This window comes from Periplaneta americana, chromosome 6 (genome assembly GCF_040183065.1).
Source record: "Periplaneta americana isolate PAMFEO1 chromosome 6, P.americana_PAMFEO1_priV1, whole genome shotgun sequence".
Lineage (NCBI taxonomy): Eukaryota > Metazoa > Arthropoda > Insecta > Blattodea > Blattidae > Periplaneta > Periplaneta americana.
Window position 1 is genome coordinate 165,832,012 of NC_091122.1, and position 19,582 is coordinate 165,851,593.

The 19,582-nt window shown below is 34.0% G+C and overlaps 1 long non-coding RNA gene across 1 annotated transcript in view; it reads left to right on the top strand.

Moving 5' to 3' along the window:
- The first annotated feature begins 5,834 nt into the window (after positions 1-5,834).
- LOC138702013 (uncharacterized) overlaps positions 5,835-19,582 on the top strand; it is a 36,829-nt gene continuing 23,081 nt past the window's right edge. Inside the window, exon 1 of the long non-coding RNA XR_011332766.1 lies at positions 5,835-6,009. This is a non-coding gene — a long non-coding RNA (uncharacterized lncRNA). The remainder of the gene's footprint in view (positions 6,010-19,582) is intronic.

A 19,582-nucleotide genomic window follows, 5' to 3' on the forward strand; every position in this document is an offset into this window, starting at 1 on the left:
TGAGATTTTCGACTCGATGTTGCAATTACTGTTGGAAGCAAAGAAATCTTCTTCCCAGTAGCCTTGGAAAGTGCATTTTTGTGTCTGATTGTACTGATATGTTGCGATATGAAATATTTAGCTAGCTACAACAACGTCGCAATGAAAACTGAAAGAAAAATCATTTTCATTGTAGCGGTTATGGAAATAAGTTAAAATATACCTATAGGCAATTTTTAATAATAAATTAATAAATAATCAAATAAAGGCAAAAAAGTATTTATTTCGTAAATTAGGCATTTATATTAAAAAAGGCAGAAAAGGGCAACAACTGTGACGTTTCAATCACAAAGGTATAATTCGTACAGATTTACTTTCAAAATGAAGATAGACTTAACACATTTAAAAAAGCATTCTGCCAAAGTTCCAGTCTCTGCTCAATATTAATTTATGCATGCACCGCTCTTCCTATTCCAATTACACACACGTAAGGAAAATAAAGTTGGTGACAGAACAGAAGTTGGTGTATACTTGATTACTTATCGTTAGGGAGCGGATTTTTATGTGCTAAAAATTTAAATATATTTATTTTTATGTGCTAAAAAGTATGAAAATATTTGCTAAAAATAAAAAAAAATATTTCTTTTAAATTTGACAAAAATACCTTACTTAGCTTGAGACAAAATTTCACTAGGTACTCACCAACCACACTTTAGTTGCTAGTAGTTGGCCGAGAATTGCGGTGAACAACAAAGGTCATCTCCAATTTCTCCATCAGAAATGCATGCCGATTATCTCTGAACAACGACTTATACTGTGAAAACGATCTTTCCACATCAGAGGACGCCAGACGTGCATATTTAACACCGTCAATTTCACCTACATGCACACCCTCCAATACTTGAGCAACTTTACACATTTTTTTATATCCACTGTTTTTCCCAAACACATTCTGGAATTTGTCCCTTAGTACTTGTACTTCTGAACCTGGTAGCGAGTCTAGTTTAATTTATGGTGTCACACAAAATGCTTAGATTTGCTAATAGGAAAGCCAAATCGTTTTTTAAACAATCATCTTTCTGTATATCTTGAAGGATATCGATTGACGAAGCCCGATAGCAGAGAATCACAACAAGATATATTGCCTGACTTGATGGACATGAGCGAGAGGCGAGAGATTTGTTTAAATTAAATAATGTTCATACCCGAGCTCTTATTTGTTGTGTTTTACAAACAAAGTGTGGAATGAAATCATCTTCAGCAACAATAAACATTCCTAATTATGTGTTGCAAGATCTCTCCTCGTCCATGTTAATTTATTGTATAATAATAACACTGATATGCTACCTAGCAGTTCTCAGAACGTGAGGCGATACTATTACAAAAATGGATGACGGATACACCACACAGCTTAGAAACACGAAGCAACCAAGAATTCTTAAAAAAGATAACGTACTTCTGAGTGACATAATTGATTTAGTTTTAAAATATTTAAAAGTTCTTGTAAACAATTATTTAAGAAATAAAACTCAAAGATTTATGTGTTTATAATAGATTTCCTGAAAATATGTATTTACATAATTTTTTTTTTGTGAAAATATGTGCTTTTTTTTTGTGAAATAAAATTCGGGTTTTAAACTTGAAACTTCATGTTCGGTATTTTTAACTTTGTTAATCGTGTTTTATGACACGCAAAAATAATATTTAATTACATAGGAATACGCTCCTTACTTATCGTAATCAGTGCCAGATTAACACTAGTAATTAATGCTACCAAATAGTAAATAAAAAAGTAATTAAAAAAATAAACAATTTGATAAAAATGTCGCAGCGTATTCTGACAATATGACAACGCTGTTGTTTAAATATCGAGGGAACGGCATGCTGAATGATTCTACCATATTGTTGTTTAGTCAATTGTTCGAAGACAGGTCTGAACCTCACAAGTGATATCAACAAGGCACCACCTATGAGGCAACTAGGCCAGGAAATAATGGGATAGGGTGGCCAGTTCCTTTCCCCCTTCCACAATATTATCGGTTCTTTGTTTTTGTATGGACTCCTTGCTGTGTCATGTGTAGGCATTGTGTCCTCATTGGTTTAGAAACTAAAATGTGAAAAACATACAAGTTTCAATTAGACAGTAGGTCCTTTAATATTGATAACTTACATGAAGTTACATTTTATAAAATAGCGAATGGAACAAGACAAAATAGAAATTTTCAATTTTCATGGTATAAGAAATATCCTTGGCTAACGGGGTGCTCTGGGACAGATAAGTTTGTTATGCCTGTATTCTGTTTGGGGGTGAAAATGAGTGGTCATCATCTTCTTGCTAGAAAAGCCGAGAAACATCTGCTCTATAAAAAGATACAAGTTAAGATTTTTTCAGCCTACTCAGTAGCTTATTTATACCTTAGCTTCGTCACTGTCTTTAATTCGTCTAGAATGTCTTCGTTCCTTTTTAAGTCCAAAAGGGTATATCCGGGTATTCTTCGTAAAAATAATTAATTTCATCTGTTTTAATCTTTGTTTATCCTTTTGTCTGAGAGTCTAATTTCACTAGCCTACCACGTAAAATTATATGAAGCGCTCAAAAAATTATAACATATTCTCTCGAGAGTATTTCTGTATTAAATTAGGTTTCGGAATATTAGTCAGTATTCCTAAATCTCTGTGAACTGTGTAGTTTTCTTGTGTATGTCCTTTTCATTTTCATATGATATACCGTACATATTTCCGCAGATAAGACAAGATACATATTTCGAGCACAATATGATGGTTTTAGCACAATCTAGTATATACAGTCACGAAGCTCAATACGTAGTAAATATGCATCCATAGACAGTTGCTAACCACTGGGATCGCTACTATCGCCTCATTACAGACAATGCGAAATAGTACCTGCATAGTCCATTGTTCCTAGCACCCTCACAAGTCAAGCTTCGTGACTGTATATACTAGACTGTGGTTTTAGCTTATATCTGTCCTTTAAGACTACCTTGAGGGAGGATCGGGGACAAGGTATCGATTCGCTACATCTCCGTACGAACTAGCTTGCGAGTCAAGGTCGTAGCCATGCGTTTAGAGGCTTCTGTCACAAGCCTCGCACTGAACTCTGAACATTGCAAATGACTGCCAACAGTGAACTTTATATATGAAACGATCGGAGTGCAACTAAGGGAAGGGGCCCATTTTTCCGAAAACATTCTTCCGAATGCCAAGGTTTTGAACGCGATTTAATTCCGAATTTCATTTTTCCGAATACGATTTTCCGAAGTCAATTTTTTCTAATGCTATTATTATCAGTTCCGAATTCTCTATTAGATCATGTGTATGTGAAGACTCCGTTACACTCTTTAATACCAAAATGTTATCATTTGGACCAGTGGTAATCGCGAGCAGTAGCCTACATTCCTTGGTTCGGACCTTTATACAATTCCAATACATTTTGTCAGGTGGTGTAGATTTGTTCTTATAATAGACAAAACCATCTAATAAAATTTATTTCCTCCTCTTGACGACTCCATTATCAAGGATCATACATCCATGATGACGCGTCTAAATCAGAAACTTCGGACGTGTGTGGATATGTTACACATGCGTTTCGTAGCAACATTTCCATTTGTAACAATCACAATTCTTGAAAACCGATTTTATTAAAGAAAATATTCTCCTCTGGTGAGAAAAATCCCAATATCTAACCAACCAACTATTCGAAAATTTGGTTTCGGAATAATTACATTCGGAAAGCAGAATTCGAAAACATGTACTCGTGTTCGGAAATTTGGTTTCGGATTTTTGCATTTCGGGAAAAAGTACATTCAGAATACTATGTAAATTCAGGAAAATGACTCTGAATCCAAAATCGCAACGAAGTGTTAGGCCTACAATACATCGTTATTACGAACTTATAGGCCTACTGTTATTAGATATAATAACTCAATTTTTTTGGGTAGGCTAAGCCTCAAAAGCCTCTTAACAACTTCGCCACATATTAAAGGTTGAATCTATTGAATACAAAATTAACAATTGAAGAGTATAATCCTAAAACTTGCTCAGTCCATTTGGCCATTTTTATGGCATACGTATATAATTTTTTTAGACCACTATCATATTTTAAGCTTCTTTTGTTCCAAAGCAACGTCAATTCTTGTCTAAAAGTTTGTGTTATTGTGCATGTCACTTGAAAAATCGCTCAGTCCGTAGATCCGTGGACAAAAAAACTAGCTCAGTCCTTTCATAGAAATTAACTGGACGCGTTTTGGGATCACACTTTTCAATTGCAAATCTAATCGACTATCATGTCCCCAAAATGGAGCTCCAAAAATCATGATCTCTTCTTACAAACCAAGAGGACACAGAAGACCAGATAGACTCTTAAACGAGTCTTGGATGAGCAGAAACAGGTCTGCAAAGGCCTAATTCATGAAAGATGATGAAGAAGAAGAAGAAGAAGAAGAAGAAGAAGAAGAAGAAGAAGATTATGAAGATTCCTATGTGGAATATTTCTGGGAACAAGAAATGTTCGTGCTGAATAATAGTATTTGAGACTTCAATGAAATTAAAATTAAGTTCTCTTCGTACTAATATTATGACTAGAGTCCGGATGTTCGGCAAAATGCCTTTTTTTTTAACTGAGTGTATGTATGAAAGACCTATTAGAGATAAACACGTTTCCAAACATTTGGGGACGATAGGCCCAATTTTTACTTTGCCTTTTTTGCCTATTTTAGCTCCCGTTGCCTATTTTAAGGTTAAATGCCTTTTTTTTTAGCCTTTTTACGTCGTTATTGTACATTTTCTATGTTTTTAATGCATTTAAAATAAACCGCACATAAATTATATATATATATATATATATATATATATATATATATATATATATATATATAAACAAAAAAGAATGGTTGTACAAATTAAAAATATATATTCACCTCACAAAATATTTGCTGAGAATCTTATTTTCCAGCAATGCATATGTTTCCAAGAAGTCTTAAACTTTTCTTCCCTACCGATTCCATCCTTCACGTCACTTAACAAGACGTTTGAACAGTATAACCCTCATTGCTCAGGTCACTTCGGGGTTTACCAGCGAAAGAAAGGGGATGAGGGAAGTATTAAAAGCAAGTCTCCAGGTTCCGTTACTGTTGTCGCTTGCACGCATCGTCACGCGTACTTTGAAGTCTCTAATCTTTTCTCACACCCCTCTTTTTGAGACAATACACAGTCGGTTTTTCTCGATCTCTGAAAGAAAGTAGAGACAGTCGTTCTCAAATACATTGTTTTAAATTTGCTCCAATCACTTCAGTAGAAGTGGAAAGATGTTTTTCCACCATGAAAAACGTTCTCTCTGACAGGCGGCTCACCATGACAGTTGACAACTTAGAAAAGCATCTTGTTGTGACATGTAACCAAGGAAAGTGAGTACCGTATGGGATAGTTTATTAAGTATTTGTCTATTTTTTGTCTGTTTTCATGAATAATAAATGCCTATTTCACTGCCTATTTTTACTATTTTTAGTGCCTAATGCCTGCCTATTTTAACCAAAATAAATGCCTAAACAACCGGGCTCTCTAATTATGACTATTCTACCGAATTCATTTTAAACAAAAATACGGTAACAATATCTTCCACATTAAACGAAAATTAAATTTCTGGATTTTCCGGCCCGAGCAGTTTCCGGTTTCTTGACAATTAAACTTGTCTGGCAACCATAACAGAAGCCCCAAGGCTGCTACACTCGTGGAATACCATGCATGCACCATTATACGCAGATTTCATGTCAGGGATTTTCCGCAAACTTCACCAATGACATTTCATTGTGTCGGTGCAATTACTATGTACTACGTACTGTACAGTATGGAGTTCAGTTCTGCGAAACAGCTCCTATGCTGTAAAAGACGGGGAAGGGGCTTTCACTGACCCAAATCGAGCGCCCACAATTGCATATTTAAAAGATGCAGGAGCGAGGTGCGAAATCAGTTATTCGAATGTCACCTGATAGATCACTCCGCAACAGTGTCAAGGTAAGAGCTCGGCACACGTTTGTATATGGGCCGACAGCGCCTATTGCTGGTGTGAATATTATAGTTGTAATTACCCCAAAATTTACAGGATTCGATTCCAGAAAGTAGCTAATTTTATTTATTAATTTTTTTTTTGTGGTTTTCCTCAATCGTTCCAAGTTCATGTCAGAAACTGAAGGCATGACATAAAAAAAAACATTTAAGTCGTTTATTCAAGCTATTAAGGGGTTAGGTACAGCTTACAGCAGTAAAATTTTGAAAATATTCAACATTTTTTCCTCCATTATTGTATCTTATACAATAATGAAAATTAGTATGTGTAAAACACAGTCCTTGTGCTATATGAAAAAGAAAGAAAAAGAAAAAAAAACTTTTTTTTTAATTCAGTTTACTGTGTAGTGATGAAGCGTTTCCCACATAACTCAAAAACTATCCAACATTCTGTGAAGAAATTTTTAGTGTGTATTTATGCATGTCATATCTACAATATGATGCAAGATCACTTCTCTACCTTTGATAGATTGTGTGACAAAAAATAAATTCATTTTTAAAAATGGTCAAATATCAGTATTTTCTTCTAACACAAAATAAAAAAAAATATTATTTATTAAGGAATGTAATTGAAAGACCATGATATTGTAAACATGAGTTTCAGTAATAAAATAAAAGAGAGAGAACATGAAAAAGTTTACAAGTTTATGAATTATGAGGGAAACGCTTCATCACTGCACAGTGAACTGCAAACATTTTTAATTTTGAAAAAAAAAAATATATATATATATAAATAATTTTTTAATCGTAAAAATATTTTTTTCACATAGCAGAAGGACACATACCAATTTTCATTATTGTACAAGATACAGTAATAGAGGAAAAAAATTTTTTAATATTTCCAAAAATGTTACTGCTGTGAACAGTACTTAACCCCTTAAAAACGTAAAAACATGTGTTTTCGGACCATCTAATTATTATTTTGACTTGTAATTTTGTTTGGTTAAGATGATGCGCTACTCAAATTTCTAAAATTCACAATTTTTGAGCTAGCGAGTTGAAATTTTTTTTACTGAATATGCATATCAATTCTTTGATGGGCGATCATAAGAGTACAAGTCAATTTTTGGCGAAATTGAGATATGTACAGTTTTTGTCATCATCAGCTCGATATCTATGTCTGGTAAAAAGAGTACAAGTCAAAACCTGCTGTAGAATGCTGCATTCTCTGATACACATAACAGTATCTTCAAAATCATGTACGATGTTAAACAGTTTTTTTGCTCTCCTGTAAAATAAGGTTTTTTGACTTGTACTCTTATGATCGCCCATCAAAGAATTATCCATATCATAATCACACATTGTAAATTTCAACCTTTCCTCATAAACACTTAAAAAATTATTCTTTTTTTTTAATTTTCTTAGTGAAAATCCTACTTCTAAAAATTACTATTTTTAATATATTTTTTAAAGATAACACTGCATATTGTACAATGGAGCATTAGTAATCCCCTACTATAATTTGTTCACTTGTAAAAAAATATTTTTTTCAGTGTTCAAACATTAATAAGAAAATAATACTGCTTTCTAGAAATAAAATTATGTTGAATACACCCAATCAAATCCTCCATTTCACAACAAAGATATTAATGAATGAATAAGCAAGCCAATTGCTTAATGCCTCGTCACTAATTTACTATAGTCAACTCATTTGACGGAGCCAAATTCCATCTTCAATCTTCATTCGAATAACGATCGATTTGAAGAATATCACAGATTAGGAACACTCATGAAATAATGAAATTAAAATAAGCTCTTTGGTAATCGTTAACATATGACAGTCAACCTGTGTTGCTCACAGTTGATGCAATCAGCCGTTACTTTTATGGCTATGAGTATGACCACTGAATCATCTCAATGAGTACTTCTCATGAATAAGTAATTTGTTGGACCTGTCGTCAGATCTGTAGACACATAACAGAGACAGTACAACTTTGTGCATTTCAAAAGTGGTGCCTTGCGATTTGGAATTTTTACGTGTAACGTCTATATTTCACCTACATTAATAGAAAACAAAAAATGAAAGCATTCGGTGGCAAAAGAATAACACTGGTCACCATGGAATTTCTTATGTTATGCGATAAGCTCAATAATAATGCGAACGACTCCGTTTCTATGGATGAGGGGAGTCCGCATATACATAACCTACTTGGAAGAGTTTATTAAGATTAATGGGAAGAGAGTTGCTATCGGTTTTATGAAACCTATATGACAGTACACAAAATAATTTTTCAGAAAAAAGACAGAAATAATTAAAAATCAATGGGTCTACATAAGAATATGAAGTAGTTCGGTAGAATGCGTTGGTGAATACGATGAACATAAATGACATCATCGAGGATCAGTGTAGGCCTATTGATAATTAATTTTTTCTTCCTGCTGGAAAATTATTTGCTGTACTGTCACATAGGAGGTTTCATAAAATCAACGACGACATTTATAAAAATAATAATGTTATTCAGTTTTGCTTTGACATAGACGCGAAACAGATGTGTGCGCAATACATGTCCAACTGTACAAAATTAATTACGAGGTTGGCATTATTCAAATAGAGACCGATATATTACACTAACAATATTTATGAGACATTCTCATGTGCTCCTGTAAAGCAATCCGGTGTGACAGTCCAGAAAGGGCCAAGGCCGACCAGCACACACACACACTTACACATACCCATATACGCACCTACACAAGTACCGGCACAGTACATAGCCTACAATAGTAATATGCGTTACAACAGCGGTATGTTGATGTTTTCATGTTCTCGGAAATTAAAAAAAGCTCAACTACGTTTCGCTTTTTCAATCTTTTCCTCGAACATGAAAACAAACATACCGCTCGTGTATCGTACATTATTTTGTGCGAAGATCGTTTATTACATACCTGAAAGACGAATTTCTAATTAGTTGCAATGAAATCTCCATCTTGGTTTCTGTTCAATGACGGCAACTTTTAAAAACTAAAATATCTATCTTCAATATTATTGCTATAAAATGTTTTCTGTGTTTACTATATTCCAGCAGGCCGTGATATACGTCTGTCTTCCCCCCCCCCCCCAGTCTATAAATGCGAACTTAAAACAAACGGTAAGGTTATGTAATGATTTATTTTTCATTTTAATATTTTAATAATATTATTTATATAACATATTGCAGTAATAACATCGGCATCTGGAATCTTGTTGATTTTTTCATGGCTTCCTTAATGTTACTTGTATCAGGAATGCAAGAAGTTTCGTGGAGTAGTAGACTTTACTTAATTTTTGCAAATATTTAAAAACAATAATTAATAGTACAATTTAGGTGAAATTGCAGTGGTAAGTTTCCAATTATAATTATTACTATGTTAAACGTCTCTAAAAATAATATGTTAAAAGTCTAAAGCAGTAAAATGAATATGGCGCTTAAGCGGTAAGAAGAGGGAAATTGTTATGTGTGTTACGTTGGGAATACTGAATGTGGTATTTCACACTTACCGCGTATTGGTTTTGTGCGGAAAGCAAGCAAATACGCACGATCTCGCACAAACGTATATTACAGACGTAAATACACGTATACAGTACATACATACAAACATTTTCTCGGGACACTCTACAAGAGACTAAAAAAAGGGACGTCTACCTATTTTTTTAAACTATTTTAGATTATGGATGAAATCAGGGGAATGTATATAATGTTAGATTAAGGAAGAAAACGGGAGTACCTCGAGAAAATCTCTGCCACGTCCGCTTTGTGCATCAGAAATTCCATAAAGGCCAGACTGGGGATCGAACCAGAGCCGACTGGGTAGAAGATGCGGCCAATCAAATAATTTACTTTTGGGATAACGGGAATGTTTTTTGTTTGCATTCCAGAAAATGAAAGATAATCTTACGACGCTACATAATAAATTGTGTTTGCCTTTTGAATCATGGTCCAAGAAAATAAACTATAAACTGTAATATTATACACAATTTACACTCGACAAAATATAGACAATTACTCATTAATAGCCAATATACATGATCATGAAATTAGAAATTTTCTGTTATGGGGATGAAATTATATAATAAGCTTCCCAATCAATATTATAAGTTACCAACCAATAGTATCAAAGCTAGATTTTATAATTGGCTTTTAATTAATCCTTTCTACTCTTTAGATGAGTTTCTTAACATAAATTCATACGAAATTGTTTTTTAATACCAGTAAATAAAGTTATTTACATTTAGTTACAAATATATATATATTTTTTATTTTATTTGGTTATTTTACGATGTTGTATCAACATCTAGATTATTTAGCATCTGAATGATATGAAGGTGATAATGCCGGTGAAATGAGTCCGGGGTCCAGCACAGAAAGTTACCCAGCATTTGCTCATATTGGGTTGAGGGAAAACCCCGGAAAAAAACCTTAACCAGGTAACTTGCCCCGACTGGGATTCGACCTGGTTTCGCAGCCAGACGCGCTGACCTTTACTCCACAGGTGTGGACAGTTACAAATATTAAGTTATATTAAGAGTGAAGTGTTTTCATTAATTTTAGAGTTTCAAAATGTTTTGTGTTTTCATTCTAATTAAACTTTACTGTTTTCAATTATATGTGTATTTTCAAATGTATGTTTTTTTTCCTCCCTTCTGTATTGTGACGAAGCCTATCACTGTATGTTTAATGGCTTAATAAATGGGATTGAATATGATAAAGGATCTGAATTCCCGCTGAACGTTAAAACTTATAACGAGAACATATGTAACTTTCGTTACAGCCATTTTCTTAGCTGTTACAAACTTCTTACAATACATGACTTTTTATAAGCCTACATTAATGTTCTAACAAGTAAACATAACACGGTTGCGTGCTTCTGAAAATGAATCTCGCAATTTTAAATATTTTGTAACGATATAACTAAGGTGAGTTAAATCAACGTACAATAAATCAAGGAAAGCACCTTTCTTTACCTAACATTAAATGCGAAACACTACGTTCACGCATAATCTCACAAAGTTGCAGTATTACAAGTAATAACGGCATGGATTCTCTCCCCCCTCCCTCCCATTCTCTTGCTTGTTGGCATAGTTACGAGTGATGTTGACATGTAGACCTACTTCCCAAATCCCAACACAATTCGTCGTCATTTCCTTGTTCTGCGGCCATGTTTGCGACACAATCGCGGAAAACGAATAGTCTGTAGTCTACAGATAATAACAGAGCTGCACTTTCGGAAAAGGGCGTAGGACGGGAGTAATCGAATTCAGAGAATAGGTTTTGAAATCGTTCCGTTAAATTCATTGATGATATGGAGAAGGTGGTTTAAGGAGCATAAGTATGATTATATAGTTTCACATCGTATTGAAACAGACATATTTTCGTTATTATTGTATTAGCCTGTAATCGAATTGGTCTCTCGCTCCCATTCTATAGGCCATACATGGGCACAATTTTCGGTTACGTGAGGCACTCGATTTGAAATAGTTTGTTTACTAGGAGAGGAGACTGCAGAGTAGGATGGAAAACCGTGCGTTTTTTTAAGTGCTTCAGTAAAGCGCTTTATACCTTTGCTGCAGCAAAATGAGGGTCGAAAAAAAACGTAAGTAGGTCAACTGACTGCAAAATGGTGGACAATTAATATAGGCTTCTATTTCTGCCGTAATAAATTTAACCCTAAAAGAACCGAACATGTTAAATAGTTTCGACTTCCATGATAGTGACATGGAATTATTATTACTAGACGATTTTGACAATAATAAACGTTGCAAAAAAACCAAAACACACATTCTGCCATGATGGATTGTGCAGCAAACCCGTAAAGCGAAGTTTTGATTTGCTGCACGCTTGCTACAGCGACGGTGAAGCAAATGTAATAAAAGAAAGGTCTGCTGCAGCGCTTTACGTCTTGCTTTAAAAAAAACCGCACGGAAATATAAATTGCTGTGACCTGCGTCACCTTATCATCGCTCATGCGGTCAGTGGCGAATTATTAGGAAAGCGCTTGGTTAACGTGAGAGACTCGAAAACTTTTATTCAATTTGGCAAATTAATTCGGCAGCTTTAATCATAAACCTCTTTACTATTTCTCCATCATTGAATTGATTTAAATCACAGGCGAGAAATTGCGTAACTAGCCAATAATATTCCATCACGTTGTCTACGTTTATTTTCTCGAATATTCTGGCATTTATCAAGATTACTTAAATAGATTTGCATGTTCTCGAACTAAAATAATTTCAGAAAATCATATTTCGTTTTCTACGCACATTTAATATTTTTTTTTTTATAAATTTCTTTTGGAAATAATACGTACAAACAACATATAATTCCTCGTACCTTTTAATGCAGCGTGTTTAAGGTAAATGTCGTATTTAGTATACTATGCAAATGTTAAGATCATACATTTTCTTCGGAATAGTACGAAAAATAACATTTAATTTGTCTTACCTTCTAATTCAGCATGTTCTTTATGACATAAGGAGTAATGTCGTTGTATATTAAATTTATTAATTCCTAATAGGATTTTCGAGCATAACATACATCGTATGTTCTCCCCTTCTAAACAGCAAAAAACTCTTCCTCCCATTTCTCATGAAATAATCGTTTTCTAACGCTTACACACTGCTTTGATAATGCCATTATGCCACCACTGATATTGCTTATGAACAGGGAAAGGATTTATATGTAAATACATATTTACTTATAAAGCTAATATAATTTATATTTTGCATTATCTTTATGTTTCACAATGTGTAGGGTTGAAAAATCCTACTTTTATTTTCCATATTTTTCCATATTTTAGAGTTTAGTACATATTTTCGTTAATTTCCATATATTTTCCATATTTCATATAAAACAGTCCATATTATATTAGGTTTAACAATAAAACAAAACAAAATTCCATTAACTTTTAAAAATACATTTCAACAATAGAGATTTAAACACATGTTCAGTAATCCCTTTAACATCAGAGTTATTTGAAAATTAGCAGTCCTATCAACAATGGGAAAGTAAGTTACAAAACTGTATTAATTTAATTTAAAATTTTTGACAGACTTCAGTTGTGCAGCTCAACAGTTAAATGCCAGTCAGAGTACACATAGGTTCAGTTTTGTAAATCATACTATAAAGACGGTAAATATGCCAAAAGTACGTCATTCAGTCAATTTAAAATCAAAACTAACAAGTTACATTTCAGAATTTAAAGAAGATGGTTTATCAACTGACAATAAAATATTATTTTGTAATTTGTGTCAGTGTGCAGTATCATCTACACAAAAGTTCCTGGTGCAACAACACATTACAACTAGTAAACATCAGGCCAACAAACAACTAAATTCCAAGCAGAGACAATTGTTTTTAACACAACCAACAACATCGAATGTAAGATCTGAGTTTAACATCGACCTGTGCCGTTCTCTCATCTCTGCTGATATTCCTCTCTACAAACTAAAGAATAAGGTCTTCAGGGAATTCCTTGAAAAATATACTCAACATACAATCCCGGATGAGTCAACACTTAGGAAGACGTATGCTCCATCCATCTACGATGAGACAATACAGAAGATAAGAGATGAAATTAAAGATAGTTCAATTTGGGTTTCCATTGATGAGACTCCCGACAAAGAAGGTAGACTTGTTGGTAATGTAGTTATCGGTTTGTTAAGTGAACAATATTCTGAACGAATTCTTTTACATTGTGATGTTCTAGAAAAGTGCAATAACAAAACTATAGTTAAACTGTTCAACGAAGCTATGGGTATCCTGTGGCCAAAGGGTATTATGTACGATAATGTGTTATTCTTTATTAGCGATGCTGCCCCTTATATGGTCAAAGCTGGACAAGCATTATCTGTTGTATATCCTAAATTGACTCATTTTACTTGTGTGGCGCATGCATTTCATCGTGTGGCAGAAGTGGTCAGAGACAATTTCCCTAAAGTAGATTTGTTGATTTCATCAGTGAAAAAAGTATTTCTCAAAGCTCCCAGTAGAGTTAACGTGTTGAAAGAAATGTACCCTGAAATTCCATTGCCACCAAAGCCAATTTTAACTAGATGGGGTACATGGCTAGAAGCAGTTGAATATTATGCCGAACATATAGACTCTATTAACAATGTTCTCCTTGCATTGGACTCTGAAGATGCAGTCTCAATTGATACTGCGAAAACAGTTACCTGTGACATAAGTGTGAAGAATGACTTAGCTCACATTCAGCATACATTTTCATGCATCATAAAAACGCTCAAAAGTCTCCAAAATAGGCACCTTTCACTATCTGAAAGTTTTGAAATTATAAATAGTACTGTGGAACAACTGAATCGTGGTAGAGGTAAAGTTGCAGATGCAGTAAGAGCTAAGGTGGACACTGTACTTTCAAAAAACCCTGGATATGAAGAACTACAAAAGGTTGTTGCTGTGATGAGTGGTGAATCAACAGTGAAGATTAACTTGGACTTATCCCCAGCAGACATTGTGAAATTGAATTATGTACCAGTTACTTCTTGTGACGTCGAACGCTCTTTTAGTCAGTATAAATCTATCCTCAGAGACAATAGAAGAAGATTCACTTTTCAGCACTTGAAAGAAATGTTTGTAACCTATTGTTATGGTAACAGACAATAAAAATTGTGTTTTGTTAGTAGTAAGGAAATGAAGCTGACGTCAAGGGTCGGAGGGTATGGAGGGCCGGAGGGGGCGTGGCCAAATGAGGGATAGGGGAAACGGGGCGTGACCAAATGAGGGATAGGGGAAACGGGGTGTGACCAAAAGAGGGATAGGGGAAAGGGGGCGTGGTCAAAGGAGGGATAAGGGGAGCTGTTTTGTGATTGGTGAATGGGGATTTGCAAGCGAGTGGTGTGGGAAAGCGATTGACGAATGAGCATGGAGAGAATGTTGAAATGAAGTGAAAGCTGTGTTACATAAGTTTCAAGGTCCATTGTTTGTTAAGTTCAAATGAAAGCTCTTGTTACGTAAGAGCCAAGGTAAATCACTCGATATGCGTGGATGTTTCGAATACACATGTTCCTATAGGTCTTATTTGACACTTGTATTATTTTTTTCGACCACCGCCTGTTTCCTGGCCAGTTGAAAATAATTTTCTGTTGTGAAATATGTATGAGTATGTATTACGCAGTCGGTTTAGCCATCTGTGTGAGAGGTGAATCCCGCACGTGGAAGTGAAAGTGAGTCCTCGACTATATGACATTGACTGGACGCAGCTGTCTGAAGCAGCGCCCAAGCAGTTCACCGCAGTTGAAAGAGAAAGTGTATCACCTTGGTGGAAGTAAAACAATGCATCAAATCGAATTCAAAAAGATGAAATAGCGGAATGGTGAGTAGAAATAAATAAAATTACTCAAATATGTGGAGAAAACTCAATTCTCACTTCAAAAATTACCTATGATTACTAGACGTGAATGAAATGTACAGCATAATAACAATGAAGAAAACTCACTTCAACAGTCACCTGGTTGCTGTATTTAAAGAGGCATAAATAGCATGATTTATACTCTATCTATGGCTGGAAGTAAACATCTTTTACCTGATTCCAGACATTCGCGGAGCGGACTGTAATTTCTCACATCAGTTGTTAAAGTACAAAGGGATATACATAAAAAGACTTGGACTTTTGAAGATAGATTGACGCATAACCAGTCAGAGGAAGTAAAATCTTTCACCTTACTCCTTCCTCAGAAAATTTAATAATAATAATAAAAATAAAATAATAATAATAAATCCTTTTCCAAAAAATAAATGGTGTTTACATTTATAATTACACGTCGTGATGCATAGATCTAACGCATGATTCTTATCAAAATGTACATCATTAATTACATTAATCAGTGCATCACATTCAGTTTTTTTTTTTTTAACACGTGACATTCATTTTTTAATAATTTTTTTTTGATAAGTATTAGTTTATTATGGGAATTCAAATTTTGCTCAACAAATATGTTAAATTTTAAAGCAAAGTACTCGCTTAAATGTCTCTTTAAAATGTCTTGCATTTCATCAGTGATGCATTCTCAAATATCTTTTAATTCACTCTCATGATTTGTTAGATTTAGAGCACATTCGCGGAGTAGACTGGTAATTCTCACATCAGTTGTTAAAAGTACAAAGGGATATACAGAACATGTATAATTAACCATCCTCAGACCACAAATCGTATTTTTGACATTTTTGTTTGTTTGTATGTATGTCTGTCTGTCTGTCTATGTTACCTTTTCACACAATAATGGCCGAACCAATTCGCATCGAAACTAAAAACAAGTTTATGCACAAGCACTGTAAGTTTATTACGAGTAAATAAAAGTAGATAAAATATACTATTCTTATTATTTAAAGACGCTCATGCACACAACTTCTTTTACATGGAGGTTCATAAAATCCAAGTAAATGCTCACTTGAATAATTACCTATAATTACTAGTCAATCTCCAGAATTAATAATAATAATAATAATAATAATAATAATAATAATAATAATAATGATGATAATAATAAAGGTTTTTTTATAGGTGCATCTAACATTGAAACATACGATTAGTTTTGTGTATTTTAATGTCACAATAAATAATATTCCCTGTTTGTTGTGCAAGACCGCCTTAAATAAATGGAATCTTTTTCGTAATACGCTGGATGGGTACAAACAGACATACCCCATTTCTTTATTTTACTTCCGTATTCAGACTACGAAGAGTAATACAAACGTGTTTCTTATAAGTGAATATAACATTGAAACATACGATTAGCTGTGTGTCTTTTAATGTTGCTATACTCTATCAGTCATCTCACGTTACAATAAGCTCAGTGATAGTATGTGAAATCTACATTACAATAATTATCGTTATGTTTAATATGGTATTTTAGTTAAATATAAAAAGAAGTCGATCAAATTCTCCCTGTTGGCTTAAAATATAAGTATTTAAATGGAAATTATTGATTTATAAATAGAATATGATACACAACCGAGAGAGTCTGAGATTCGCTTCTGGGAGATCATGGGTTCAAAGTATCTGACTGAACTTTTTCATAGTTTCCTTAGATGCATATTACTATTGAGCTCACTGGCGCGGAGTTATTTTTACAAAGGAGCAATTATATCTATATGAGTCGGGTAGAAGTGAAGATTGAATTTACAGTACGTAAGGTACTCTTTTATAGAGTAGAATTATTTCAACCTGAGTTACTAGTACGAAGGACGAAACTGGTAATTAGAATTAGATGCAATAGTCTATAGTGCGATAATATGCACATGATTTATAAATAGATTATGATACACAACCGAGAGAGTTTGAGATTCGCTTCTGGGAGATCATGGGTTCAAAGTATCTGGCTGAACTTTTTCATGGTTTCCTTAGATGCATATTACTATTGAGCTCACTGGAGCGGAGTTATTTTTACAAAGGAGCAATTTTATCCATATGAGTCGGGTAGAAGTGAAGATTGAGTTTACAGTTCGTAAGGTACTCTTTTATAGAGTAGAATTATTTCAACCTGAGTTACTAGTACGAAGGACGAAACTGGTAATTGGAATTAGATGCAATAGTCTATAGTGCGATAATATGCACAAAAGAACTGAAGACTGTATCGAAATGAAAGGTCACAATTTTAAAAAATTTCTTTAAATACCGGTATACATATTATAATTATTTTTCAATTTAACTTCATGACTGTCTATCGGGATGTTTGTTACCTTTTCACGCAATAATGGCCGAACCGATTTCTATGAACATTAAGTACACATATAACAGATTAATGAATATGGGACTGCTAATTAGATGCAATGAACTTACATTAGCCTACTGTAGAATCGTGTTTAAGCTTACATTCCAACTACTCGACTGAGAAAGAGACATGTGTGAGAGTACCACATGCCCCATGACCTTCCTTTAGATGTCTAATATGACATTGAGAGCAAGGTTCATGTATCGATACAACATTCACCGCGCTAACCATGATTGAGAAAATGGGTAGAGAAAGTAAAATAACGAACTGTTGCATTAGAGACAATTTCGAAAGCTGTAGTTAAATATAAAAAAGAAGTGGATCCAATTCTCCCTGTTGGCTTAAAATATAATCTTTAAATGGAAATTATTGAATTATAAATACGCTGTGATACACAACCGAGAGAGTTTGAGATTCGCATCCGAGAGATCATGGGTTCAAAGTTTGTGACCAACCAACCTGACTGAACTTTTTCATGGTTTCCTTAGACGCTATTTTATTCACATAAACAATGATGCAGAACCGAGAGAGTTTGAGATTCGCATTCAGGAGGTCACGGGTTCAAATTCTGTGACCGATCAATCTGACTAGTCATAAAGACAACTGCCAGATTGTGAAATTAACATGTCATGAATCATCACCGCCTTAATTACCAATACGATAAACATTAATCTTCATAGGTGAATCTAACAATGAAACATACGATTAGCTATGTGTCTTTTAATTTCGCAATATTCTACCCATATTCGTTTTCCGTGTTTCTTAAAATAATATTTATATACCTAATTCATTTGAATTTATTTTATTCACATAAACAATGATGCAGAACCAAGAGAGTTTGAGACTCGCATTCAGGAGGTCACGGGTTCATATTAAAGTAAAATAATGAATATCACTACTATTGCATTAGCGACAATTTCGAATGGAAGAGTTAAATATAAAAAAGAAGTGGATCAAATTCTCCCTGCTGGTTTAAAATATAAGTCTTTAAATGGAAATTATTTAGTTATAAATAGACTGTGATACACAACCGAAAGAGTTTGAGATTCGCATCCGGGAGATCATGGGTTCAAAGTTTGTAACCAACCAACCTGACTGAACTTTTTCATGGTTTCCTTAGACGCATATTACCATTGAACTCAATGGAGCGGAGTTATTTTACAAAGGAGCAATTGTATCTGTACGAGTTGGGTAGAATTGAATATTGAATTTACAGTATGTAAGGTACTCTTTTATAGAGCTGATCAAATTCTCCCTGATGGCTTACCGACCAATCTGACTAATCATAAAGGCAACTGCCAGATTGGAAATTAACATGTCATGATTCATCACCGCCTCAATTACCAACACGATAAACATTAATTAAATCTATAATTAGTTACTGCTGAGGATGAACATTAAGGTATGTGATTAAAAATTAATTATTTATTATTAAGAGTTAAGAATGTCAACGTACTCGTAGATGAAACAAATAATTGCGGACTAAAGCAAAGAGATGCCTTTACTTTTTAACTTTGCTTTAGAATTAGCCATTAGGAAAGTTAAGGATAACAGAGAGGGTTTGGAATTGAATGGGTTACATCAGCTGCTTGTCTATGCAGATGATGTGAATACGAGTATGTTAGGCGAAAGATCACAAACGATTAGGGAAAACACGGACTGACACCGATTGTATCTAACGCTATTGAAAACACTGTGGTAGCTCCTTTATTTATTGCTCTGGTGTTTCCTTAGATTCATATGAGTAATTTAGCATTGAGCTCACTATTTTAAAAAGTGTCACGAAATAACGTTCCCAAATACTATTCGTTTCCCATGTTC